Raw genomic sequence first — 23781 nt, forward strand, 5'->3', positions numbered from 1 at the left:
AATGAACTAAAAGTGATAGCTAAGATGATAAGTAAAATATTGCCGACCAAAGTAAAACATTAGAAACAAAGAATCAAAGATGATGATACAACTTGTTGCTTCTAATGGAATATATTAATAGCTGCAATGATCAATAGAAAAGAAATAATCCATTTTTTTTTGTATCAATGGCAACTCCATGTTTTCAAATTTTTATTGATATGCTTCAAATGGTAGCAACAATGTTGCCTAGATATTAAAAGTTGGTATCATGTCTAAGCATGTATCCTTATTTTAGATGTATACAGTGCTTTAAACACTAGATATGAGAAATCTTTTGTACATAGAAAAAAATGAAGCTTCGCTCAAAAATGAAATCTTTTCTGATTTTGTTGCAGGCATATGAGAGTATGATGGAGATTTCTAGTGTGGGGAAGATGGCAATGATTGGCAAGAGTCATGTTCTAGAAGGAGCTTGTTATTGCTTCTTGATTCTACTTTTTTTTTTATGAGTACTACACCTAAAAAGACAAGGAGAAGGTACAGGAATAAGGTAGGAGTTTTGAAGTTCAAAGAGGCTACAAGGCAGATGGAAAAGAAAGGTCACACAACAACACTATGCAAGGGTACAAAAGCATGGAGTTCAAGGAACTTAGAAAGCATGGAGTGTCAAGAAGACAAGTATGCAGTAGGGATGAATTTGAGAGCTTTTCAATCACATGAAAATGTTTTTCCTAATGTTTATTTTGTAGGTACATAGTTTCCCAAGGCCTGGGAAACATTTGAAGTCAGGGAGTTTGGTGCAGGGGCACCCAATGGACACATGAACATACAGGGTACACCAGGAGTAATGAAGGAAACCATGAAGGTACAAGGGCAATCAATTCCTAATGAACACATGTCAAGTCATTTGATGAAGGATTATGGCTGTTGAAGCCATCAAAATGTAAGGAACTTCATAAAGTTGTCAAATTGTAATGTATTGCCAAGAATGGGGAAAATGGCATAAGTGAGGTGTCAAGAGTCAATCAATATGATGCAATGAGTCATTGAAATCCCAGAATGTCCTAGAAAGGGTTATAGGTTGCATAGGAATTTCTAGAAACACAATGTAATGGCAAAAGTTCAATATGTTGTAAAATTGTTAACATTGACAATGTAAGCCAAATATGGCACCCTAGATGAAATTAAGGATAAAGGTGGAGTCTTTAGGTCACTTAGGTGTCATAAAGCCATTTAGATACAATAATACATGTTGCTAAAGTCTTAAGCCAAGAAAGTGGCTAAGAGAAAACAAACAAGTCGTGATTAAAGGAAAAGACTTACAAAAATTGTTGTTTACTGTCATGTGATAGTTATAAGGGACTTTGGTCGATCAGAGTTAGTTTGTGGATAGTTAGAGGGCACGAGGTCTTTAAAAAGAATGCATTTTGGATGTATGAAATAGTGGTGGTTGAGGAGAAAGTAGTTTGAAAGAAAGAATAAATAAAATCTCTGTCATTTCAATTTTATTTCTGACTGTCATAACAATGTTGTCTATTATTGTTTGTTTCAAAGTATTTACTAGTTTCTTTGCATGAAAAGTTTGGTGTTTTGTAAGATTTTAAGGTTGATAGAAGGCTATCAATCATTTATTAAAAGTCTCTTTAGCATTGGAGTCCAATATATTGTAAAATCCTTATTGAAACAATGCTGAACAATTATTGTCTATCATAAACACGTGATAGCAACATTGCAGTTTTGTAAACAAATGAAGTGAGGCCTCTCCCACTATCTATTTAGTACTGTAACTTGTGGAAGAGAAGTCAAATGTTTTAATATGCATTTCTACTATGGAATAAGTGCAGGTTTATAAGAAGACAGAGAGAAGAATAGACTCATACAGCAGTGTGACTGATGAACAAACTATGAAGGTGCATTTGCAAGGCACCACATGGTGGATAAGATAAACTGAGGGTTGGAGTAGATGAATATTGATTGGAAACATTTGAGTGAGTATATTTTAAGATGTTTGAACCATTAGAAAGGTCTTGTAATTCTGGGAAGGGTCTTTTCTAGGAATCCCTAGGCTAGAAACCCTTAAAATGGGGGTTTGATGAAAAAGTGTTGAGAAATGCATGGAGGGTCAGACAAATTGAGGAATCCTACTATGTAAGAGATGCCATAATACTGTGTCAAGGTTTGAAGTGTTGGGTATGAGTGCAAAGGGTAGTTTCTTTGGCTACTAATCTATAAAATTTGAGGCACACATACCTGGTATAGTTTAGAGGAAGTATAAAGTATTGTTGATTCGAGATTTTTGCTGAGTTGTTTAAAAAGAACAATCTAGTTTTTGAGGATTTAGAATCTAGAGTACAACATTGTAGGAAAAGGCAGAATAGGTGCATTTGAAGTTTTTCTAAAGCATGTATAATGGAGTACTTAATGGTGCACCCATAAATCAAGTATATGTTAAAAATATCAAGTTTAAAAACTCTTATTTTGCAATGAACATTATCTCAAGTATAACTATGGATCAATTCATATTAAGAGACTTCATACTAATTTATAGCATAAAAGATAGCAAATGATTTGATGTATTAATATTCTCTAATCTATTTTATCATGGCATTCTAATACAGCTAGGATTTAAAAAGAAAAATATGTATGCTAACCTCATCATCTTCATCTCTTCATTTTCTTTCTTTGATCCCTTCTTTTAGTTTCTTTAGTATTCCATTCCATCAGGGTTGTGCCTATATTTCCAATGAACAATTTTCAACATCATTCACTCAAAATTTTACACATGTGACTCACAATGTCAAGTTACAAAACTAAAATTGTAATCAAAATGGGAGGAGCAGAGAATGGAAATCTCTCTAAATGAAGAATCCAATAAGTGGGATGGAGGTATTACATCTCGTTGCAATTTAATTATGCAAACCTTTGAGTGTCATAAAGACCCATTAATAATATGCTAATATTTTATGTCAAATTAGGGTATGGGATGGAATAGGGTGACCCTATTTTGATAGGCTTATTTAACATAGTATTAAAAATATAAAGAAAATGTGTAAACACAAGATTATATAGAGGAGAAAGAACTATTTCCACTTATAAAGCACAAAACAATAATATGTCAGACACAATGCATGGCTTAGATAATAGAAGAAAGAGCTATTTAAACTTATAGAGAACAAAATGATAATAGTTCATACACAATGCCTAAATTATAAAAAGAACTTGTCTAGAGTCATGAGATATACATGATTGGTCACTATAAGTTTTCACTATCAAACACTTTAACCATGAACCAAGGATATTGAATATCATGTAGAGTATCAATATCAGGGCATTTTTAGTCAAAGTGTTTTCTTTTTAAATCTTGTAGTTGCAAATAGAGGGTGATAGCTACCTTATTTCCTATGTAGAAATTACCAATTGACTACCTTGATGTTTGTATGTAGGAAAGAATACTAGTGCCCACTTCAAAATCCACTTGTACACATGGAATAATAGGGGAAGAAACTATAGTCTTGGTTTTTATCTGAGCATAGATCAGTCCAATTCCTTGTGCATTGTAGAGACTAAGTGTTGTAGTAGTGCTTGGCTTTTGGTCTCTAGTTTGGAAGCACATAAAAAATTTACCTTTTGCTAAAGTAGCATTAAGAGAGTCTGTTTTGCAAGTCCTGCAAATTTATTACTTCCTATGAGAACCATTACTTCATTCAAGGTGAAAGTTAGCAATAAATTATGTTAGAAGTCATACCTAGCTTGTGAGGTAGCAACATCCCTAGAAGCAATGTCTTATGCATAAACAAGTCTATACAACTTCCTGATATGCTTTTTGGTATTCGATGCTTGACCCCGTTGGAAAAAAAATGCCTTATAGTAATGCCATCAACCTTTAACTTACTAAATCAGTAGAGAAAGAAAAATGGTCTAAAATTAAATTGTGTACAAGTTTTTTGTATCAATCTTTCAGATTAGATTTCATGATTCATCATCAGGATATTATGAATCACAAAGTGGGTTACAAAAATTGTGTACACAATTTAATCTAGAGACAACTTTCTATATATAATCTAGATTGTGGAAATCTCTTATTATTGATACTAAGTGTGAATGATCCAACTATATTAAACATCTTACACAATTTGCTAAATAGGGAAGAATGGGTTTTTAACCTTGAAGATTTGATTGTTTCCAAGAGTCAATGCAGTAAGGAAACTTCTACCAATTGTGCTTGTTGCTACTCTAACTAACTAGGGAGTTGTATTTGTAACTGTATTGGAGTAAGGTCCAGACATGCTAACAAGAGTGAGCGCTATTTTGAGCTATGACATTGCTCAATTATGGTAGAAAAAATAAACCTTTGTCTATTCACAAACAAATTTGATTATCTTCTCTTCCACACAAACCTCTGGATGCATCAATGACTTTTCATTATCAGACATTGATGACACACAACTCTGTTAAACAAAATTAGATTGCGCATAGCTATTAAATATTAAGAAGTTTCAGTGATGCAAAAATATTTGAAGAAATTCAAAAGAAAATTCAATATTTCAAAGAATAGAAAATCTAATATGAAATTGGATATATAAATTTGTAATGTGGCCTGCTAATAGGTAGCATAACAATAAAAAGACAAAGTATAAATTACTTTATATGTTACATAAATAATTGTTATATAATGCTTATTTCATTATAAACATATACCATATATCTACATATTAAATCATTCTTATAATTGAATATTAGATCATTTAGAAATATAGGATAGGATATCCAGATATATAAATTAAAACATTTAGATATATAATTCAAATATATACTTTATAAACACACACAAGACTAAATAGTAAGTAATTCTTAGTCCCACCAGGAGTAAGATATAGCATTTGGTAAATCAACATTACTCATAGATATGCTACAGAAGTAATCTGCTATTAGACAATGCTTACTGACATTTTAAATACTTCATTTCCTTACTTATCTCTTTGTGTACTCTTCTTCCCATTTATTAGAGTACCCATTCTATTAATATATGTAGTCCTTTGATCAGTACAGTAAATATGTAACTAATACTCTATAGTCTTTTATTGATTGCCTGATATATGTGCTTTGACTTCTGATCCTTTGATAAGTACTCAAATATATTTTCTAATCCCTAGTTCTTCCAAATATATATCTTATATTCCCCTATTCTTCCATCGAATGCTCATATTCCTCCCTTCTTATTCCTATTGTTTATCTTTATTATTATTGATATCTTTTATGAGCCATATGCTTTTAAATGACCTTTTCTTTGAAAATATGTGTCTATCCATTTAGTAATTGTAGCCTTCATTCAGAATAATTTTTAGTATTCACTTAGCAAAAAACATCCCTCTATTCACAAATTCATTTCCTGTAAAGAGTGAACAGAGAAAGGAATAGTGGGTGACTAAAGAACGAACTAATAGGAAGATATATATTTCACATCCCTCCTATATATCTTTATAGGATTACAAGAATATATTATTAATTAATCAGCTTATTAATTTATATATAAATTTGTTATATAACATGATTTTGGGTTGCACATATTACACACATGTCATTGGTTGTCCAATGGGAAGTGTAGATTAGATCCAAAACATCCAATGCTATTGTTGTCAACTCCATGACAAATTCCTCTGCTTCGGGTTTGTCCTACCAAACTCTAGCCCACTTGAAACATTCAAACATGGTTGTTAAGCCTTGGAGAACCTTCCATAAAATTTTAAATGATGGGAACTTGGAATTTTTTTATTAACAAAATTTTGAGCTCCTAGACCTACAACATTTTCTCCTTCACACTCTCCATGCTTTCTTTTCTGCAAATGCAAAAAAAATTGTACTAGTCTTGCAACAACAACACCAAATAAATCTCAAATGCTTCAAATGTATGAGGGTCACCTGGATGCAATGAGTTCTAAGTGGACTATTTGTAATCACAAGAGATGAGCTCTTGTAAACCACTACTCTTTCAATTATTACAAGATCAGTACTAATTAAACATCATATAATGACATCATAAAAATACCACCTAGTTGTTAATGAAGAAACTGAGCAGATCTATGATTAATGGTTCATAAGGAACATAACTTGTTGAAGGTTTTTCAAATGGCATGGCAAGCTAAGAAGGCTTAATCTTGGGCAAAACTTTATGGTCAAGGAAAGTTGGATCATCACAGAATTGAGTAGGCAGACCTTCTAGGAAATTGCAATACTTCAACCTTGTAAGTGTCACCTCAATGCAATGGGTACTAAACAAACAATTTAAGTTGATGAGAAATGGTTGTTATGAATTCAAATTGTAAGCATCACCTCAATGCTTTGGGTATTAAACAAACAATTCAAGCTGATGAGTATGGGATTTTATGAACCACAACTCATGAAATATGCATTAAGTCCATACCTATTGTTTATAGTGAGTATGGGTTTTTTTTTAAAGAATATACCTACTATTTACAGTCAGTAAGTTTCTATATCCTCTAAGAAATTTGAAGCAATGAGCCAAAGTCACACAGTTGAAGATGATCATTGTCCCCTCAAAGCACTACCGCTTGATAAATTTTTGCATTGAAATATGATCTAGAAAGGGCCTTTTCACATATTATGTTGGCACTATTTGGCAATCATCAATCATGTGGTTATTGCAAAGAGGCTAAGGACCAAACATGGAATCATGGAGATAGTGCACGGATGTACAAAGAAAATGCAAGAAACATCAAAGAGATTGTTAACCATTCAATGGCCTTAGTAAAAACAGAGCTTGTCACTTGAAATGCATAGTGCAATGAGATTAGTAAGATATCATTTTTTTTTTGATAGAATGCCCAAAACAAAGCTTGGAATGCTGATTGATGGACATGCATATGGGAAAGCGTGATATGTAATGTTTTATGTCAAAAATGGCTTTGAATCTAGTGGCTCAGTGCATGAGATACACCTGCAACTTCTCTACACAATTAGCTTTCTATGAAATTTTTTAATCTAGATGGTCAAAACATGTACAAAGAACATGAATTGTTTTAATGAAGGCATTCATGACATTGGTGTCAATGGGTCTCTATGTAAGGCAAAGAAAGGATACCAATTCATTTAACAAAGTCTCAAATATCATAATTCCATCATAATTCAATTATGAAATATAACATGCAACACCATGTCTGATTAGATTGCTTCCATAACTGACAAGTTATAACTTTATTCCCTCTAGTTTCATAAAATGATCTACCCTAAATAATTTGGTTCTTGTGCCAAACACCCAACTGCTCTCATTGTCCATTGCAAGAATAGACTCACATGCCTCTTTTTTTGTCGTTGAACAAGCCTAATTGGTATTGAAGAGTCATTGAGCTTCTTGCATGGTGTACAAATAGATTGAAAAAGATTGCTTATAACATAATAGAATCATGACAACTCCTTTCAAACATAAAAATTTTCTTGATGAGGACAATGCTTTTCCCAAGGCGATAGAGATATTAGGACCCTGTTATTCTATCCTTCTATATATAAAGAGTTGAAGCACTTGTCACATGCTTAAACTTAAAATTAGTTTACATTACTACTTTAAAGCCTATATATTTGCCAATTATTGGAGGTTGCCTTCTTGATGTGGTTTGCAATTTCATTGATTTTTAATATATTTAGAAGAAATATCATAGCAATTTAAGCTATGTATGTTAGTATTAGGGTTCAATTTAGGGCTACCCCAAACTCTTGCATTCATGCTGTGAAGGATCTTCACATAACTACACTCGAGAATTCAAATGCACTTGGTAAATTTTTAAAGATAATGATGGACATCAAGCTGTTGATGTGATAAAAGAAAATACTGAGTGTCTATTTATTTTCCAATTATTGGAGGTAGCCTTCTTGACATGGTCTACAATTTTGTGAATTTTTGCATTTATTCAGAAGAATATCATAAAAATTTAAGAGATGTATGCCTTTATTAGGGTGTGATTTAGGGTAGCAGCTATGCAACCACCAAAACAACTAAGTCATATGAATGGACTATAGAAAACGTATATAGAATACTATGATTTAAGGCTACACAAAAATCCTACACTCGCACTATGAGGGATCTTTAGAGAGCTAAAATCAGTAATTCAATAGCAATAATAGTTCAACAAATTAGTTGTTTAAGGTAATGATGTACATTAAATTTCTAATGTGATAAAAGAAAATGCAAGTGTTGATGTAAAAAGGGTTGCTATCTATTATCCAGGATCGTTCTTTAGAAAACTATTTCTAAGATGTGTTTCTGAGTGCATGTTTTAGGTAGTGTGCAACTTAAGTGACTAATGTGCAGGTTCCATGTGTAATTGGAAAAATAACATTGGAAAAAAAAAAAAAAAAAATGTCACATTTACCTGCTGAATACTTATCTTGTTGATTTGCACCTGTGCATATGCTCTATCTTTTGCCAAAGCAGTAATGTCACTATAACATGTGTATGCAAGGTTTTTAGTCAAAAATGCAAAATTTTGCAAAATAAAAACAATAAGAACGAATCATTTAAGTACTCTACTCCTAACACACTAGCACAACTAACACCACTTTGTCATGCATTTCCGAATCAATCACTAATAATTAAAATATTAATAAGCAAAAAGTGTACTATGTGATAAGTATAAACACTGATGGAATCTCATTTGTAAAAATGATTCCAATGAATGTATACAACTTCACTAGTAGAATAATTTTTTAATATAGATTACCTTCTAGAATAGATATCCACTAGTGAAAAAATTTCATCGACAATTGGGATTGCACTTACTTGAGTTGCAATAGTAGAGAAGTTGTTAGATTTTAGGAAAATTGTCATCATCTAAGAGCATTGCACTTGCATTTGAAAGTTTCATCTAGGATAGCAGAGGCCATAGTCAAACTTTTGCATGAGACCAATCAAAGTTTGCATATTCCAAAGTACTTAGCAAAAAATTGTGTCCCTTGATCATGATGCTTCAATAAGGATTTGATCTCCACTTTATTTTCACAACTTCATACTTGAGACTCATTTTTGGATTTTAAATGGATCCAAATAACCTATCTCTATAGCTGATTAAGCCCCAAAATATTTGATATTTTTTTAAATAGAATTAAGACACCTATAGTGCATGAGAATTATGAACATATGATAGCAACTTGCAAAAAGTTCCATCTGAAAGAACACATACTTTAAATAATGAATCATGTCATCACCTACATTAAGATGAATAACAAATTTAATCCTAATAAACCAGAATCCTGATAGTAAAGAAATTTGAAAAATAAAATTCAAAAAAGATGTATCATGATCAAGAAGAATAAGAAGAAATGAGAATCATAGTAAAGATATTTGACACAATAAAATAAATTATTGAATGACGATCACATACAAAAAAAAAGAAACCTTGCATTGTGAAGCTCAAGCTCTTATTAAAATCTCACAGTAAAATATATAATTACTTAGGCTAAGAATCAATACTCACCAACTTTAGAATATAGATTTTCCAATGCAGTATAGTTCATAGTTTACCTAAATTTCATTCATCATTTTGAAATTTTATTATCCCATGAAAATTTATAATGCATGGAGCTCTTCAAAAAAGTGATCCAGAACAACACCACAAACCAATGTAATATCCAAAGAAATTGGTGGAATAGCTGCAATCATGAAAGAGAAGCTTAGAGAGTCTAGATAAACAAAGATGATGAAATGGACTTAAACATGGTTCCAAATGCTTGATTGAACTAGGCTACTATGCCAAAATTTGTAACTAGTGATGAAAGCTCCTTTCCCCATTCACACAAGAAGGGTGAGAGCCAGATGTGAGATGTTAAGATAGACAACATGCAATATAAGAAGTCTATGTAGTTCAAAATAATCCTCCAATGAATGTTGATTCCAGCTATAATCTAAAGTTTACCATTTTCATTAAAAACCAATATTCCATGTTTGGCTTGTGGCTCATTGTACAAAAATGGGGTTAGTGATAGAAGATTTCACCATATATTCTAAGCTATAAATGCTTTGTTTTTTATACTAGTTCAAATTATAACATAGGTATAATGATTAAGTACTAGGGTGGTCAATTAAGGGCTACTTCAACAAAGACCAGTCTGGTTGGACCTTGACAAGGTAATAAATGAAGCATTTGTGTGGAAATATAGAAGATTTAGCTGCATATTCAGCTGATCAACATTATAAATTGTTACTAGATCAGGGATGAAAGAGATAACTTCAGAGTTAAATCAAGGAAAATTTGAGTGGGTGAAGAATTTTGTCATCATTGGTGAAAGGAATAGAGTTGTAATAGAAGAGGTGCAAGCAGCAGTGAATGATGGCTGCCAGAAAATAGCAATACTATATGTTAACAGAGTAGAGATTACATGGCTTTATTGAGTCTTGTACATCAACAGAGTATTGGTTCAATTAAGGGACCTACCATTAAAGGTTATCAAATCCATTTAGAAGAAAAATAATAGCAACTTGAACTACTCAAGAGTTAGCTCATACCATTAATACAATTAATCAAAGAAACTCACAACATTCATAAGGTAAAGAAATCCTTATTTGCAAATCTATAGAGAATATGCAAGCCCAGATGAAATCTTTATGGTATATCTCATAATTTTTTCCATATTCATAAAACCCCAAGAAGAATGCTCAGAATGGTAATCACATTGCATTTTTTCCAAAAAACTAGAAAGCAAAAATAAAGATGTAACTTACAGTAGTAGAACTCTTGATTTGGTATTGAAAATATCAGAGATCTTATTGCATACAATTCATAGAAAGCTCATGCCAAGAGTTGCATAGAGATCATAATAAGCATGGCGTCCACGGCTAGAAAGAACCCAACAAAATATGGCATCCATTGAGAAAAGCCAGGCAAATTTGTCCTCACGAGAATGAAGTCCTAATTTTTCTCTCACCTATGCTTATGCAAATTTGAAGTCCCAATTTTTCTCCTGTGTGTGCTCATACCTTTAGGATTGCCTACGAATTAATGAAAGTTTTTCCTTTTTACCATTGCATGAATGAATGAAACTTTCCTTTTTTTATATGTAAGTCCTGTATTGGTCAAAATTTTGACCAACACGGGGCTTACATATAAAGAAAAGAAATTTTTGCCATAACATTCTGACCAACCTAAACTTATTTAGTTGATGGTTGAAAATTTTGGTCAAAAATTAAGGTCAAATGTAGTCATGTGGGATTACCAAAAAGGTTCCAGCCATTTTGTTTTTCACTACAGATCACTAGTGAACCACACAAGCTCTTAGTAAGTTTATTCATCACATAATCTAGATATTTTTCATATTCATTCATTGTCATCTTGGTCTTTTTGGAGCATACTAACATTTTTTCCATATGACTTCATAAATATGGTATGCTCCTAACACATCTTACACAGAAATCCTAACATACATGTGATGAGGCAAGTTTAAGTAATACAGATCCTCTTTGAAAAGATTTGACCATATTTTTAGGAGTTTTGAATAGGTCACATGAAGAGGAGAACAATTGAAATATTTCATTGTTGATCGACAATAGAGACTGTTTTTATCTCACCTTAGATTTGCACTTCATCATGAACAACATTTAAGAAGTCATCACATCTTTTCCTCACTTCATTTAGTATCTGTGTCTTTCACATGTCTTGCAAGAAGACATTGACCATGATAAGAATTCCTCTAGGGGAAATAAAGTTTACTCATCTGATGAAATTAGTCAGGCCCCAAAGTGGGTCTAACTAAAAAATTTTCACTTTCAAATTCTTGATCTTTTAAACTGACCCATTCATCATCTGATATTGATCAAAATCAAATTTGATCACTGAATTATCCTTGAAAGCTCATTTCTGCCCTTTAAATCCAACTGTCACTTTTGCGCCATGACGTCTGTTGACTAGCCTTAAAACCTAACTAGAACACCTAATCAAGTTCTGGAAACTAGCACACTGACTCTTTGTTCTGCATTCTTGGACCCTATCGAATCTCGTCTCATGAAGAATTAAGGGTCAAAAGATATTCACTATCAAAGTTGACCTCTTAGAATTGCCTACAAAAAACATGTCAGAAAATAATAAATCGTATTTAGATTTTGCTTTAAAAACTAGGCAAACTGAAACTTGGGAGAACAAAAACTAGGGCATTGGTTATTTGTCATGAGTTGAATATGAATCTATGATTTGGGCTCATGAAAAATAACTAGGCACAAATGGTGAGTTGTCAAAGTAGGCTACTTGGATATTGCAGATTGAAACAATGGCAGAAAAATGATTCTTGCAAATGGAAATGACCTCGAAAGGCATGCATACGGATTCGTCGTGACTTGCAAATTGGCACACTTAGAGTATTTTTAGAGTAAAACACATTGGTACAATCCATTCAATCTTACCAATCACGTATTAGGAGTTATAACATCATGAACAAGGCTACTAATCAATCTGCACTTTATGATACCAGCAAAACTTTTGGAAATTGCGTTTGGAATCGTGTTTGAAAACTGATCAAACGGATTCATCATAAGTTGAAACTTGAAACATAACAATTCTCTAACACCTATAATGCAACACAAAATGGATTTCTTTATTTGGATCAACTGGTCAAAAGTTATAACTTGTCAAACAAGGCTTCCCAGAATTTTGAAAATTTCATATCAGCATGACATTGATAACTGAACAACTTTGAGGGATTCAAAACCTAGGCAAATAGACTTGAAATTATTCAAAATATGGAAGATAGGCTATTAGGTATGGATACTAAATACTCCCAAAGTGGTGTGTCATGATACGTTTCTAGGTGTGAGATATTCACTTGCAAACAAGGCCTCCTATCATTATTTGACACTATGGTAAAATGTAGATTTGACATTTCTCAAAACAAGACTTCACCAAATGACTCAGAATGTCAATTTAACTTCATGGAACACTTAGATAGGCTGAATGTAAGGTGTTAGAAACATCAAACACCTCATGGGACTTGTAGGTATAGCCAGGTACATGTTCACATTAAAAGCATTTATAGGGCTCAATTTTCTCAATGGTACTCAAAATTGACCATGCAATTTTTAGTCCCAACACTTTATACCAAATCATCAAAAGAATTCATTGAGTCATCCTCGAGGTTTTCTCAATTAACTATAATAGGACCTCATTTAGATATTTCCAAACATTACATCTTTGCTTTATGCCAAATCATTGTCGACTCACAGCCTTTAGAAATTCTCACAAGTGCAAACACTGACCTTGCCCACTTTCTAAGGTCATCATCAAGATATCCACTACCACTATATAAAATTTCTATCTCTATTAGGTGATATACTACAAACATTAGAAATGACTTATTAGTAACTTTGCCTATGCATTGACCTTTGTAAATCATGAATAACTTCGGTATAAATTTTTCTCTCTATACACAATCTTGTCCATAGAAATGGGACAAAATTTAGAATACATTCTCAACTACGATTGACCTTATGATTACTACATAGTCTGTATGGTTGTGTTGCCTATTTTCTACTTTGCTAGTCTTCATAGAACCAATACTATATTAATATTAATCAAAAACACAGTCATCAATGCAACATGTCAATCATATTAACCATCTTTCCAATGATTAGGATACCCCCCCCCCCCCCCCCCCCCCCCCCCTCCAATCAGTATTCATGCTAACAATCACCCCTAATGGTATTTATGGGAATAGATATTAAAAACATCTAAGTTCCATGAATATGAAATCCAATTTTGCTATTGTTACTCTTCTTCTTTTCAAATCCTCTTCATCAATCAAATCTAAAACTCACTAGAATACTAATTTTTCTATGGTTCCTCTTTCTTAGGACCATCATTTCACATTTCGCCACCACTAAAATAGTTCAATATGTTTCTCCCTATTGACATTGATCTATCTATGAAAAATTCTCCTCAATACATATATCTTCCACTTACTATTATAAGCCTTTTTTAGGTGATAATCTCCACCATTGCCATCAATAATAAAGGCTTCATTATGTCAATCATCTTCTCCAAGTCTTCAACTAGATCAAGAGTCCAAAGATATTTTCTATAACAACTACCAAGATTTCTTGATGACTCTGATAATCTTAAATACTCCCCTATATAGGAAGTGTCAACATTCAGTCTAGATAAGTCATAGTTCTCTATACCACTGGACATATGCACTTTCTATATCATCTATTGAGATGTAGGAAGGGGTATAACTCCATGAATACATCATAATAACTCAAGTATATCTTTAGGAAAAACCTTCATAAAGATATTTGCAATTTTCTCTATTGTACTCATAGACTATAATATGATTTCTTTCTTGGTAACTTTCTCTCTCAAAACATCTTATGTAACAAATTAATGTATAGTCTTAGAATAAAACATAGTATTATAAGACATGCATACCATACTTGTGTTATGAAAATGTATGATAATTGGTTCTAAAAATTTTATCCCAAAGTCCTTTATTATCTAATTCATTCACATGATCTGATTACAATTTTTTGTTTCTACTACATGCTCTTCTTTTTTTGTATATTTCTTTATATAGTCTTGTTTATTTCTTATCCAAGAAACTAATATTCATTCAAGAAAAAATGCTTCACCGCTATTTTTCTTTTTCTTTTATCTATGTTTCCTACCCAATCTACATCACTATATGCACACAAAATAAAATTAATTGATCTATCACTCCATAAACTAAAATCAAGTGCACCCTTCAAATATCTAAATGTTATCTTTACTACCATATAATGTGCTTCTCTAGGATCTTCTTAAAATATTGCAACCATACTAGCTCCATTTTCTATATTTGGTCTTGTGTGAGTCAGATATTGTAAACCTCCAATCATAGATCTCTAATTCTTATTCTGAATTGTAGGTGTCTCATCCTTTCTAGATAACTTGTTACCAATTATGATGGGTCTACAAATAGATTTACATGTTTCCAAGAAAATAATTTTTAACAAGTCTCTCAAATACTTATCTTGTGATAGGAAAATACCATCACTTTTTTGTACAATTTGTAGAATTTAAAAATACTTATTCTAACCAATCGTACTCATCTCAAATTGATTCTTCATTTTATCAACAAATTTATTACATTCTTCATCATTTCCTCTGAAGATTATTCCATCCATAAATTTTACAATAAATAAAAATCCATTATGAATTTCTTTTAAATACAAATTCCTATCTTACAAACCTTTAGTAAATCCCAACATTGACAAATATTTGTCCAATCTTGCAAACCAAGTTCTAGGTGTTTTCCTTAGACCATACACTACTTTCCTCAATCTACATACCATGTCCTTTTCTTGTTTCAAATAAAATCCTTTGGGTTTCTCAATCTAGATTTATTCATCAAGTTCTCCATTCATAAAAATTGACTTTACATCCATCTAGTACACTTTGAGCTTCTTACTTGCTTAATAGGCCAAGAAAATTCTTATTGCTTCAAGTCTAGCAATAGAAGAAAATGTTTCTTCATAATCTATTCAGTCTTGTTTTGAATATTCTTTGCATAATGATATTTCTTTATTCCTTATAGCCTCACCTTTTTCATTCATCTTATCCTTCAAAAACCATTTAGTTTCTATTACATTCTTGTCTTTAGGTCTAGAAACTAATTCCCATGTTTCATTCTTTATAATTTGACCAAGTTCTTCCTTCATTGTTTGAATCCAACAATCATCTTTACATGCCTCATCTGTACTCTTTGGTTCAATTTGAGAAATCAAACAAAAGTCTTCATGTTCTTTTTTTCTTGTCATAACTCCTTTTCTTTACTTCCAATAATCTGACTAGAAGGATGATTGTTTGTCAAATTCTTGTTAGGTGTAAGTGTAGCTATTTCAACTCTTAGTTCTTCTCTTGGTTCAAATCTTGGTTCTTCTCTACGGTCAAGAATTTGAACATCATTCTATAAATCATTGTTAGTGTCAAAGAAAACTCTAGTTAATTTTATACAATAGACTTAGGATTTTCTTATTCTTTATCAAAAATATAATCTAGCATTCTCTCTTTACCTCCAAACTTTTCATCCACTTTTATATTTGTACACTCGACAATAGTCTGTGTTCTTTGATTAAAATATCTATAAGCTTTCATATTCAATGAATAACCAAGAAACATACCTTCATCACTTCTTGCATAAGACTTACGAATATCATTTCTCTTTATTTAACATTTACTTCCAAAATTTTTTGAAATATTTTACTGAGGGTCTATGTCCAAACCATAATCCATAGGTAGTTTTGTTTGTACCTTTTCTAATTTTTTTTCTTTTCATTGTGTATACTGATGTTTTGACTGCTTCTCTCCAAATTATTTCAAATACATCATGTCTCTTGTTGCTTATTTTTTAGACATGTTTCTTCTTTCAATAATCTCATTTATCTTAGGGCTCTTAGGTGTTGAAAGCTATTTCCTAATGTCACTTTATTCATAAAAGGTGTTAAACTCTCTTTAGGTAAAATCTCCACCTCTAACTAATCTTAAGAATTTTATTTTTACTCATGACTCATTCTCAACTTTGTTATTAAACAACTTATCATTTTCAAATGCATACACTTTTTTTTGTAAGAAATGCTACCCACATCATTCTACTGAAGTAATCAACAAAAATGATAAATTACGTTTCACCATATAATCCACTTATTCTGGTAGGACCTCTTAGATGTGTATGAAAAATGTCCAATTTTAATATGGCCGTGAAGTTCTTTCTAGGAAAAAAAACTTTATTCTATTTTTCCATAACACATTCTCTACACGTGCCATTAGTAGGCTTCTCAATTCTAGGTAAATCTACGAGAAGAAATGTGTGACTAGCCTTTAGAATATTATAAAATTTTATATGAAAAAATAGTCTACAACATAACCAATTATTATCCACTATTATAACCAAATAAGTCATCTCTATAGGATTCAATTGAAATACATTACCTCTAGATCTTATGTCAGTGCCAATCAACTTTATCATTTTTATCATTGATAATGTATGTCTTCTCTTTGAATTGTATCTGATGCCCTTTATCATCCAACAATCCAATAATCAACAAGTTATTCTTTGATCTATCAACAAAATAGACATCATCAGTGTTAGTCTTTCCATAAAGAGTAATAGATCATATTCCCTTGATATGACAAGCTGCATTGTTACTAACTCTGACAATTTCTCCTTTAGGATTATTAAACTTAACAAACTTATGCATGTATCTAGTTATATAATATGAATAGCCACTATCTATAATCTAATAAATTCACTTTTCAACTTGAAAAACTAGGGAATTCTCTTCTCTTACCTTTTTTTTTCATTATTTTGTTCTTTTATAGCTACCAATTCTGATTCATCATCACTTTCACTTTGAATTCTTTATTGAGACTCATCATCTTCATTTGCATACAAACAATCTCTAGATCTTCTAGAGTTCAAATTCTTTGTATACATTTTCTCCTTTCAGAAGTAATGAAAAAATTCATTGCAAGTCCAACATTTAAAGATTATGTTACCATCTAGTTCTCTTTTCACAACCAGGGTAATTCTATTTTCAAATCTTTTATCCTCCTTAGATCTAGATCTGCTACTCCTAACATAGTCCCTACTGGTGCATGCACCTCTTGATAAAGACTGACACACACTGAATACACTAAAATTTGTTTCCACTATAGGAAAACCCCCAAATTTCTTTAATCTCACTTATGTTGCTTCCAATTTTCCAAGTAGAGTCTCTCTGTTGGAATAATGATACATTTGTCATTAGTTACAACACTTATTTGATTCTGAATGCTTACCAAGTTTATCACTCAGTTTACAGTTCATACCGAGCATTCATTGGTTACCAAGTATGTTCAGTAGTGTTTACCGAGTCAGGAAGGTAAACAAAGGATTTAGTGTTTACCGAGTCAGGAAGGTAAACAAAGGATTTAGTGTTTACCGAGTCAGGAAGGTAAACGAAGGATTTAGTATTTACTAAGTCAGGAAGGTAAAAGAAGGATTTAGTGTTTACCGAGTCAGGAAGGTAAATGAACGTTTCAGTGATTACCAAGATAGAAAGGTAAAAGAAGTATTTAGTGCTTACCAAGTGAATCGTCGGAGTTAGTTTCTACCGAGTGACAAAATGTTTACCGAGTCACCAGTGGTTACCAAGTTCCAAGCTACTCAGAATGATTAGTATAGACCGTACCCCTACTCTTACCAAGTACATGACGATGCAGTGTATTGCAGTGGATTCCGAGTGCCAGAAGGTCATTGAGTGAGTTTGAGGAACCTGAGTTTTCTACTATCTGGATGACTCAGTAATGTTTTGTCCACTTTTGTTCAGCCAACCTTGTTGCTGTAAATATTGGAATGGTATATATTTAATGTATTGTGCCATTTGCAATAGAGTGAAGTAAGAATGTAATTGAGTGAATTGAAAGAGAATCAGCAGCAGAGTATTCAGCAAGGTTATCAAGGAGCAACAAAGATATATCCATCAAATCAAGTGATCAGTACATAAGATCTAATTAGCAAACTAGTTGCAAGCAGATCCACTGCTTCATCTTAACAGGTGAATCAATTTGTAAATCCTTTAACAGGGTAGACTTAAAAGTCTTTTGTAAATCTCCTAATAGAGTGCATACTTCATTGTATGTTTGTAAATCCTCTAACAAGGTGGATCTAGCAGTCCTACTTGCTTCTAACAGGGCAGATTACCAGAAGTGATCATTGTAAGCCTTAACCGGCCAACTTTATACTGCAGTATTGAAGTTTCGTGGGCATCTTCCCCACACCAGTTTTACTTTCAAATTGAAAGGTTTCTGGGTCACCAAATCAGTGTGTTAATCTTTTCATGCATACAGTAAAGTAGATGAATGAATGGTGAATTTGTTATTATGCCAAATTGGTTTAAATTTTATTAAAAGTTTACTGATTCACCCCTCCCTTGTCAATAACCTTGTTAGTCCTGAATATTTCCAACAATTGGTATCAGAGCATTGTGGTTCTCAGGATAAAGTTTAAATAACTTGAGCAAAGATCAAGGACAATGGAGATATTCAGACTTGACAAAACTATTGAGAATGAGAAGCTAGATTTGGAAATGGCCATGATACAACTCAAAGAAGCAAAAGAGCATCTTTCTCTATCCCTAAAAGGAAGGAAAGATCTTGCAAAAGAAATGAATGATCATCAGTATACTGAAAAAAAAATTGAAGATCTCATCCCATCAAATAGTTCAAATGAAGCTAATGAGGTAGACAAGGCAATCAAAGAACTTCTACAAAAGAATGGATCTTTGCAAGAAGAAGTAAGGATGCTAAGATTGGAACAAGAAACTCAATCAATAAGATTTTGTGAAATTATGGAGCAAAGAAACATGATGCAAGAAGAAATAGAAAGAAGGGACAATGAAACTCAAAATCAATCCCTTGAACATGAAGATCTAGTAGATCAACTATCCAATGCAAATGAAGAAATCAGGATTCTCAAAGCGCAAAGTGAAAGAATGAGAAATGAATTGAATATTGAAAGACAAATCAATGAAAGTCTAAGAAGAGACCTAAGATCTGAAAGGAAAATCAATGAAAACTTGGAAAATGATCTAAATGTTGAAAAACAAGTCAATGAAAGGATGATGAAATCTCAAGCAGACATGAATCAATTGAATCAGCAAAATGAGCAGAATTTTTATAAGCAAAAAGGTAAAGCAGGTCTTGGATACAAGGAAGAAGGTGAATCTTCTGAACAAGGTATCGAAAGGAATCAAAGACCCACTTGTAATCATTGTGGCAAGATAGGTCATACATCTAACAAATGTTGGAGTAATGGTAAAGGTAAATTCAATGGCAAATGTTTCAATTGCAATCAGCATGGTCAGAAAGCCAATGAATGCAAGGAGAAACCAAAGTTTGAAGGCGAATGTCACAAATGCAAGAAATAAGGACACGAGGCATCTGAATGTAGATCAAAATCATTAAATCCAATAGAACAAATTGTCAAAGCAATATTTGGTTGGGATTACAATACTTGGTGCAGATGTCACTATTGTGGAGAATATGGACACATAGGAACAAACTGTAGAAGGCATCACCAAAGGAAGAAAGATACAACCATAAGATGCTATACTTGTACTGAACTTGGTCATATAGCCAAGAATTGCATGAATATAGGAAAGGTTGAAGATGAAAAGAAAACTAGAGCTGATAATATTCAAAAGAAAATGAAACAACAGTGGATTCCTAAGTCTACCGAGCAAGAAAATTCAAATGATCGAAATGTCACTCTAGAAGTGGTTGACTCCACCATTCCTAATTAGACTTATCAAGAAGGATAAGGGACTACATCTTCAAGCCATATCCTAAGCAGTTCCAGAAAGAAGGAGTGGAAATGATAAATCAGTATTGCAGATGCAAGTCATAATTCACAGTGTTGCATCTACCGAGTAAGGTTGGTTTTCAGACTTTACCAAGCTTGGTCGGGAAAATAAGAAAGTTTTTGTGTGTTCACTGAGTTGCAAGGTTTACTGAGTAAGTCGGTGACTATTTGTAAAACCCTTATTCTCAGCTACCTTTGTACCTGAGCATTAATGACATAATTTCGATCAAAAAGGCAGAATTTGATCTTATTTTTCACTACAAATTTAGAGTTCACAGAGAAAATATATTTTCAAGTGCATCCAAGTGAGTTCAAGTGATTTGAAGCAATTTTCCAGCGAAGAATTTGTGTTACAAAATCATTCTCTCACCGAGTAGCAATGGCATCCGCAAGCACAAGTGGTAGCAAGGCGAAGAAAGGTTCTAAAATGCTTGTGAAGGGAGTCAAATGGAAGGCGCCCAATTTAAAAATTGTTCCTACCATCGCTGAATCAATCGACCGGCATGGAGCTCAATCGCAAATCCCTCCAAAGGTACTTCTTATCAATGATATTCGTACTCATTTCAAGTGTATTGTGCAAGAAATAGGGACACTAGATATGGATAGTACCCTAGCCGAGTTATGCATGGATGGAACCCTAAAACCCGAGTTTAAACATTTGGAAACCAAGGGTTTAACCCATATCCCGCATCTGCCAAGGAGTTTCCAAGTGAAATGGGTAAGGTATATCTTAAGCCGTGTGCATAATGGAAAATTGTGGTTAGAGCAACCCATCCTCATAATGAAGAAGATGATCCATAAGATCACGGGTTTACCAATGTTAACCAAAGCCAAAACCACCAAAACCCTAGGTCGAGATGAACTTCAGAAATTAACCCAAGCTGTATGGGATGGCAGAGGTTTAAAGCTTAACAATGTTTCAGATATAGAACTGAAATTTGGTATTTGTGTTATTGCATACAAACTGTATAGTTCGAGCAGGCTGAATAGTGTACCCTGTGAGGCTGTAGATTTGGCATATAAGATTGTGAAGAAAAACATGGAGTTTGACCTAGCTGATGTGCTATTAAAACAATTGAATAAAAACATGGATAGCATAAGGATTGCAAAGACAAACCCTTGTAAATTTGGTTCTTTGCTAGTTTGTTTATTTTTCTATGTATAGAAATTCTTTCCATCTAAAGGTGTAGTTGTATGGAGGAAAGATACTCCAATTTTGTATCAAATAAACGAGTTCATAGCAGAAATGGGTATCAATTTTGACAAGGTAATGGATAATTATTTTGAATATTTCAAGGAAAGGATGAACAACAGGTTCAGGATACCTCCAAAACTTGTTGAAGATTATAAGGATGATGTCTGTTTCATTGTTGACTGTAACAAAGTCTACATCTAGGAAGTCAAACCCTGACTGGCATGGGTAAAACCATTGCCCTATGAGCTAAATATTGATGATGCCAGAGATATCATTGAGGCACTGGTAAATGAACCAGTGGATCCCAAGTTGCCTACATTTGGAAGCTATGAAGAGGCAAAGGTTAGAATAGAGCTTGAAATCAAGCTTCCTCAAGAAATCTCTAAAGGCAAGAGAAAGATAGAAAAATTGAAAACTGATACTGGACCTCTTATGCTTACTGAGGGCAACGGTGAGGATGAAGAAAAGGAAGAAGAAGAAGAGGAGCCAGAAAAGGAAGCAAAGCTAGCAAAGAAAAAGGGTAGGGTAATCAATACCAAACCTTAGGCAGTGTTCACAAGGAGAACCAGGAGAGGCAAGAAAGAAGTTGTGTTCAGAAAACCTCCTCTAACATTTGAAGAAAGGATAAAACAACTAAGGATTGGTGCAAGAATCAGCAATTTCAAGGCATTGAAATATGAAACCAGAACTCCTGCTGAGCAAAAATAAATTGAAGATCTGATAATGGAGAAGTTGGGAACTTAGAAATTCTCCCCAGACCAATTTGTTTCCCAAATTTCTGCTGAACTGTTTGATAAAATAAAGGTCAGATGGGAGAACACCGAGCAAACAATTAAAGACATTTTTGAGCAAGGATTAAGAGAACTAGTCCCCAGCCTAACAGATGCAGAAATCAAAAGGGAATTGAAGGATCATGAAGGTACAATGAATATGAGATTTAATACATGTCTCATATTGCTAAAAAGCATTGAGCCAGTTGTTAAAAATGCAATTGATGTCTGGAGTGATGCATATAAACTACATAAGACAAATGAGGAACCCATAGAGATGAAGGATGATGATGACAATGGTGATGATGAAGAGGATATGGATGGTGGCAACACCATTTCCATGGATGTAACTGGTGAAGACCTTGAACATGTAATGAAAAAGAAGGAAGAAGAAGAAAAGGAGGAAGAAAATGTTAAGGAAGAGGATTATGTAGTGAAAATTGCAGCAGCTGTCATTGCCTCCCTTCCTCACTCTCCACCAAAGACTATAAAATCTACTATGGAGATAGGATCTTCAAGAAAGATTGTGAGCACAACAGAGACATCCATTGCTCAATTTCCTCCAGTCTCCTCTTAGCTCTAGGTTTCTGCAATGCAAGTGCCAAGCACTTCATCTCCCGAGCTAGTAGTCACTTCTTCAGTTACTGAGCTTCAAAGCATATCATCAGCCACCGAGTATATCTCTTCCACCTATAGCTTGTACAGTAAGTCTTTCGAGGTTCTTATCAATTTTGTCTTCCTCAGCCACATTGGCCCCAATTTTTGCTCCAGTCAGTTCTCCAATTGTAAATATACTAGTATGTACATCATTTTTGGGAAGTATATCAAGTTTTGATACAACCAACACTTCTCTTAGTTTACCTTTAGTTGGTCCCATTCCAGTCTTGACTGCTAGTCCTACATCATCAACCATTGTATCTACTTCAAAAGGAAAAGAGGTAAGTACTATAGATAAACCAAAGACACCATTGAAACTACTGCTTACAAGCAAAGTATTAGATGGTGATATAGATTTGGATGAAGAAATTGTCATTCCAAAGATAAATCTAGAAACTGCTATGGTTAATGAACTAAGATTGGCTAGTCAGTGTCTAGAGCAAAAGGCACAGCAAATGCAGCTAAGGAATGAAAGGGACAGAGAATTCAACATAATTGAGAATGCTAAAAACATAATAACTGAGGCTACAAGTTTTGATGTGGATTCATCTCAACACATTTTGTTGCAGCTAGAAGAAGCGGTGAATAAATTTAATGAGGATATCTCAGGACAAGAGAAGTTAATGGAGAAAGTAGAAAGGAAATTTGAAAATAAGGTGCTTGAGCACATTTCTCAGCACTTAGCAATAAAACAGGTTGAATTAACCTCAATTTTGTCTAACATTGAAAATTCTTTTAATAACGTAACCTCACTTTTTTGCAAAACTTTGTGATGTTACCGAGTATACAAAGGAAATAAGAGAAAATTTA

Source organism: Cupressus sempervirens, chromosome 5 (assembly GCF_028749045.1).
Source record: "Cupressus sempervirens isolate cs-2001-9-10 chromosome 5, ASM2874904v1, whole genome shotgun sequence".
NCBI lineage: Eukaryota > Viridiplantae > Streptophyta > Pinopsida > Cupressales > Cupressaceae > Cupressus > Cupressus sempervirens.